This window comes from Pinus tabuliformis, chromosome 7, assembly GCF_031772625.1.
Source record: "Pinus tabuliformis cultivar Carrire ecotype Pingquan chromosome 7, CPIR1, whole genome shotgun sequence".
Taxonomy (NCBI): domain Eukaryota; kingdom Viridiplantae; phylum Streptophyta; class Pinopsida; order Pinales; family Pinaceae; genus Pinus; species Pinus tabuliformis.
Window position 1 is genome coordinate 1,914,089,526 of NC_142293.1, and position 7,380 is coordinate 1,914,096,905.

Consider the following 7,380-nt stretch of genomic DNA (forward strand, 5'->3'; position numbering starts at 1 on the left):
TAAACATGATATTCTGAATGTAGTGGAAGATTCCAGAATGAATAGAACTATTTTGAAGGCGCTCAATACCTCCTTCATCTCCCTAATCCCTCAATAGGACAATGCTCAAACTCCAGACAAGTTTAGACCCATAGCTTTGTGCAATGTGGTATACAAGATAATATCCAAGGTTGTGGCCAATAGACTCAAACCTCTTCTTCCTACACTAGTTTCTGTAGAACAATCTAGTTATGTGGAAGGCAGACAAATTCTTAATAACATCATTCAAGCACATGAGGTGGTGCACTCATTGACTAGCAATAGGAAGGCTGGAATGATCATGCAATTGGACCTTGCCAAAGCTTATGATAAGTTGAATTGGACCTATATTAGGAAGTTTCTTATTGCTTTTCGTTTTGATCATAATTTGGTTAGATGGGTCATGGCCCTGGTAACCTCTTCCAACTTTTCAATATTGGTTAATGGTTCTCCCTTTGAGACTTTTATTCCTTCAAGAGGCCTCAGTCAGGGAGACCCGCTCTCTCCCTTTCTTTTCATCCTCATGATGGAAGGACTTGGTCGGTCTATCAAGCATGCAAAGGAAGATAGTAAGATTAACGGTCTCCAACTTTCTGAGAACGGGCAGGCCTTGACTCATCAACAATTTGTTGATGATACCATGCTGCAGGGAATCCCCACGGTCAAAGAAGCTCTTGCGCACAAACAAATCCTAAATGACTTTGCCATGGCTACAGGTATGGAAGTTAATCTTTCCAAATCTAAGATTTTTTTTCTTTAATACCAATATTACTATTCAGAGGAATATCTCCAGAATTTTGGGCTTTCAAAGGGATGTCCTCCCTTCAAAATATTTGGGAGTTCCTCTAACTGCTAAACCTTTGCACAAGAGCATTTGGGAGCCGATGATTAATAAGATGCAAGATAAAATCAGGAAATGGACTATTAGATCTTTAAACCTGGCTGGTAGGTTGGTGCTTACAAAGGCTGTTCTTCAATCAATCCCAGTCTTCATGCTATCAGCTCTCCCAGCACCAAAAGGAGTCTTGCAACAATTCATAACCATCCAAAGAGACTTTCTTTGGGGTAAGGGGGAAGAAAGAAAGAAATGGGCCTTGGTAGCCTGGGAAAAAAATCTGCAAACCTAAAAACCATGGGGGTCTTGGATTGGATGATCCAGAGATTCTAAGCAAGGTTTTAGGGGCAAAATTATGGTGGCGTTGGGTAAAAGACCCAAAGGCTCAGTGGGCTAGTATTTGGAAAGAAAAATATGCCAGCACTTGGCAAAATAATGATCACATAAGGATGTCTGGAAATATAAAGGGCTCACACATTTGGAATAAGGCGTGGGAGAACAGGGGCTTAGTACAAAAAAACAGCTTCTGGGAAATCAGAGAGGGAGATTTATCTTTATTTTGGGAGGATAAATGGCAACAAGAACCTATACTATTAAAATACGACTTTTTGGACCTCAAGAAATAGACAGACACCAAAGGGTTATCTAAGGTAAAAGATTTCTGGGATCAAACCAACAATATAGTGTAGAAATTTCAACTGTAGAACAAACTGATATATGCAATGTCCTAAAGCATAATACTTGTTCTACTTATACAAAACATTAAGCGGAATCATAATCGAATTCATGAGCAACATCAAGTAGAAACATGCATAACTGATCAAGAGAAATAATCACACATAACATAGAATATATCACTGGGGAAAGCACCAACATAAAACCCCAACACTTTATTATCAATCAAGTGGAAATCCTCTTCAACATACAAAAAGAATCAGCTCAATAGCTATCCTGCTCTCTCTGTACTTTGATGATCTTCAATCAGAAGATGAAAATCATGGACCACCTAGGCTTCAATATACAGGCCACAAGTCCTCCAATATCCTATAATAGATCCTTCTTCATGCAAGGAATACTTACTAGAAATATCCAAGCATCTGATAGTACACTGTCCCACATCTGATCTCAACCGGGTCTCTGTCTGAACTGACATGCAACAGTTATCCATGAGTGAATTCTCAATTATCTAAAATAATAGTTGTCCCATGCATGCAAGCATTAAAAAACTATATTTTATTATTTTAACAACTTGTTAAAATAATCTAATAGGACTTGACTAGTTAGAACTAAGTCAACTAATTCTCTCATTATAGAACTCATACTTATTCCCTCAATCAGTGGAGGAAATTAAGGATAAATTCCTCAATCAGTGAGACAACTCATGTGCATGCTCACACATACTTCAAATTTGAATTTCCTTAACTAATTAACTCAACTGAATTAATTAATTAATATTTCCAACTGCTCTTAAGACCAAGATTAATTTTACTTCCTATAGATAGACTAGGGACTGCTATAAATAGGAAGGGACCCAGAAATGCTATTTTTAGAACTTTCTATTTTTATCAGTTTCACATCTCACCCAATGTGGCCAATGATCTCATTGGCCAAACTACTATTTTTAGACATGCTATTTTTAGCAGGTCTATTTTTAACACATTCTAAATTTAACATTTCTTGTTGCATATTTTTCAACACTCCTTCTCAACAAGAAAGGCTCTCTCTCGAACCTGATCCTGTAATTTTGGAATGTTCTGCATGCAACACATCTACCTGGTCCACTTGCTCCAACAACACTTGGAACAAAAACACTCCCAACTGACCACTTTGTTGGGCTAGGAACATACTCTGATGCTAAAGCTCTACCTACAGCTTACAAGTGCTCCCTCTCTGACATCTGCGCTACTGCAACATCTCCATGCATCTCGCACCATTGCACACCTCTCTGTGCCACCTAGCACTGTGCAAAACACTTGTGCCTCTCGCATTGTTGTAGCCTACTAGCTATGCACTGTCCTGGGATTCCCTGCACTTCCACTCTGTCTGTCGCTCCATCCGCAACTGTCTCTACCTAATCAGTCAATTCCTGCTACTCCACATTGAGGATCCTATAGCAAGCTCTCATCGAAGAGATTGGGTACCTCAAGGATCCTGCCCCTCCTCCTTGGGATGATCACTCTATATCGCCCCACCTCCTACCTAGAGGTATGGATGCATGTGATCCCTCAGCCCACCTGGCTCGAAGTTTCCCCCTACTGGAGGTCTCTGCATGAGTATACGTCTCTACTTTATCTCCACTTAGCTTCCCCTACTGTGGCTGCTCCACAACCTCCTGAAGCTGCTGCACCAATCGTGGCTCCTCCACAATCATCTGAGACTTCTTCTGGCTTTGCATGTTGAGAGGTAATATGCCCTCCCTCTCAACCACCAAGTCTCCATCAGTTGCCTTGCTGCTCAAGGCTTTGCATGCATCTTGAACCTCAAGAGCATACAGTTTCTTGACCCATGAACCAATTTGCTTCATCATAGGCTCTTTCTTCTAGCATCGCGATCGACACCAAGTTTCTCTTCAGTCCTAGTACATACTTGACATTGGTCAAGGTAAGGCGAGCTCCATGCTCCCTCTGAAAAATAACCGTGCCTAAACCTAAGACACTATACTTATCATCATTACCCATTGCTATGAGTATCTGGAGATCTTTCTCCTCCAAAGTATTGAACAAACTCTTATTGCCAATCATGTGGAAAGAAGCTCCACTATCAAGAAACCAACCACTTCCCACCATGGATGAAACCATGCATGTGAAGAGTGTGAAATCCAACTCAAACTGTGAAGCAAATGCCTCACCTTCAGATCCTTCCCCGGATCCCTTCTTGGATTTCCTCCGTGGACAATTTGCAGCATAATGGCCCACCTCATGACAACGAAATCATCGCACTTTTGATTTGTCAACCTTCTTCCCATCATTGGAAGAACTGGATTCCGAAAGAGAAACCTTCTCCTTCCGCTTCTTTTCCTTACTCGCTAAGGAACAATTCTCCTCATCTTGCATGGATGAAGAACTGTCTCTGGTGCTCCGTCTGATCTCCTCCTGCATCAAATCCAACCATAGTTGTTCCCAATCCGGCAGTTTCTCCCTTCCATTCACTGAGTCCTGGTAGCTATGCCAGCTCTTAGGAAGGCCAAGGAGTGCTAGACTCACCATATCCTCATCCGATGTCACGATTCCTACACTTGCAAGCTCATCCCTGCATGTGATGAGCTTGGTCAGATACATAGAGATCATCTCATCCCTTTCACACTTGATCTTTTGAAGTTTGTCCTTCAGTGCCAGCTTCCTCTGATCACTTCTATCCTGATATAAATCTTTCAACGTTTTCCACATTGCATGCGGAGTCTCCTTCCCATGGAGGCTTGAGACAATGTGATCTCGCATTCGCCCCAAGATAATTCTCCTAGCTCTATCCACACACTTCCTCCATTCCACCCACTCAGTCTTTTCAGTAGGCATAGGAATTTCTTGATCAATGAAATCCTTAAGGCCATTATCTTCCAAAACTGCCTCCATGTGATCCTTCCAAGCTATATAGTTTGAGCTGCCATCAAGGGCATACTCAAGCTTCAAACCATAGAACGCTATCGATGAAATAGATGTGATAAGAACTTGAGATCTATATCCCGAATAATAATCTTCGAATTTCTCCTGCTAGTATACTGTTCTTGCTTGATAACCTCACTCCAATACCATGTAGAAATTTCACCTGTAGAGCAAACCGATATATGCAATGTCCTAAAGCATAATACTTGTTCTACTTCTACAAAACATTAAGCGGAAGCATAATCGAATTCATGGGAAACATCAAGTAGAAACATGCATAACTGATCAAGAGAAATAATCACACATAACACAGAATATATCACTAGGGAAAGCACCAGCATAAAACCCCAACAGTTTATTATCAATCAAGTGGAAATCCTCTTCAACATACAAAAAGAATCAGCTCAATAGCTATCCTGCTCTCTCTGTACTTTGATGATCTTCAATCAGAAGATGAAAATCATGGACTACCTAGACCTCAATATATATGCCACAAATCCTCCAATCTCCTATAATAGATCCTTCTTCATGTAAGGAATACTTACTAGAAATATCCAAGCATCTGATAGTACATTGTCCCACATCTGATCTCAACTGGTTCTCTGTATGAACTGACATGCAACAGTTATCCATGAGTGAATTCTCAGTTATCTAAAATAATAGTTGTCACATGCATGCAAGCATTAACAAACTATATTTTATTATTTTAACAACTTGTTAAAATAATCTAACTGGACTTGACTAGTTAGAACTAAGTCAACTAATTCTCTCATTATAGAAATCATACTTATTCCCTCAAACAGTGGAGGAAATTAAGGATAAATTCCTCAATCAGTGGGACAACTCATGTGCATGCTCACAAAGACTTCAAATTCGAATTTCCTTAACTAATTAACTCAACTGAATTAATTAATTAATATTTCCAACTGCTGTTAAGACCAAGATTAATTTTACTTCCTATGCATAGACTAGGGACTGTTATAAATAGGAAGGGACCCAGAAATGCTATTTTTAGAACTTTCTATTTTTAATAGTTTCACCTCTCACCCAATGTGGCCAATGACCTCACTGGCCAAACTACTATTTTTAGACATGCTATTTTTAGTAGGTCTATTTTTAACACATTCTAAATTTAACATTTCTTGTTGCACATTTTTCAACATATAGGAATATGGAGAACCTGGAGGAACATTGATTATAGGGATGACAACCCATTGAAAGCTAAAGCAGAGGCACTTATGAAAATGTTAGAACAAAGGAAGATTTTAGTGTCAGGGGGGCATGACCAACTGAGATGGGGCAACAATAATGAGGGTACCTTTAATCGTAAGGAAGCAAAAAGCATAATCCTTGAAATGGATTCCCATGTTCCGTTTAGGATTTGGCAGAACCTATGGAGGCATCAAGGTTGGATTAAGATTAAACTCTTCATGTGGCTGGTTCAGCATAAGAAAATTTTGACTTGGGATAACATTCGAAAGAGGGGTGTTCTGGGGCCTTCCAGATGCCAGCTTTGTGAAGCGCAAGAGGAAACAATGGAGCACCTTCTCAACAATTGCATTTTCACCTCCAGGTTGTGGGATACTTTTTCCACCATTTTTCCAACATACCGATAGGGACAAAGGGAGTGTTATCAATACCCTAAACAACTGGAGAAGAAATTTTTCTGATTATGAATTTCTTGGCTCAGATTGGGCTCTTACGACAAGCTTCATTATATGGATTGTATGGAAAGAAAGGAACAATAGAATCTTCAAAAATGAAAAGAAGCCCTCCCAACGCATTTTTGAGCAGATCTTAAAACAGCTTAAGGAGACGGTAGGAAGTATAGTGCGAAATCCCCTTAAGAACCCTCCTTCAGAAGCTGAATTGAGGATTCTCCGTTAGCTGGGTTTGCAGGAACTTATTCCTCAGGGCCTGGATAGGAAGGAAATGACAATGGATTCTGAGCAAGATTTCTGGCATCCTCCCCCTAAGGGTTTTTTGAAATACAACATTCATGGGGCTTCAAAAGGAAACTCGGGTACGACTGGCTATGGAGGGGCGTTAAGGGATGAAAACGAAAGTATTCTTTTCATCTTCCATTGCCATTTAGGAAGAGCCACTAACAATATGGCAGAATTAATGGCTCTGGAGCAATGTTTAGATTTCCTGGAGTAGGATAACCGCCAAAATGTGATTGTCGAAGCTGATTCGGAGTTAATCATTAACTCGATCAAGAGAATCAGCTGGGGCACTACGCCGGAAAAAGTCTCAAAAAACTGGAGGCTGATCCAGGTCTTTCAACGGATTCAGCTTCACCTCCAGTGCCTTCGAACAGTAAGTTTTAACCATGTGTGAAGAATGGCCAATAAATTGGTAGATATTCTGGCCAATCAAGGAGTGATCTGTATAGAAAACAAGGTCGCGATGGGTTGGCAAGAGTTGCCTCAGAACAGATTAAAGGCGAATTGTCACGACTAGGCGGATGAAGACAAGATGGTGTTTCAGAACAGAGCCATGGAGGTGGGGTCTAGATGACTTGGATTCTTTATGAATTGCTATTTTTTTTCACAGTCTAGTCTTTTGTGGGATGCAGGCCACTGTCGGCCTTCGCAACCCTGGTATGCACAATCACAGAGGCTCCAGGTGGAAGCAGCTCGACAGACTCTGTTTATCGGATGGTTGGCTGGATGGTTGGAGTAACATCTTACATTGGTTCAGGTACAGGCGTAGAGGAGATGCTGCGAGGGGCTGGAATCCAGGATTTCTCGATGGCCTCATTATCCCTAGTTTTCCTTCTATGGATGCAATACTGCTCTTGGGATGGTATATCGGTTATTGCAGGCCTTTCAAGCGGGAAGCAGTTTTTACGAAATGGGAGCGATTCCACTCACCATGCTACACGTGGGCAAGGGGAGGGATTGAATACCGCCCTCATCGCATACT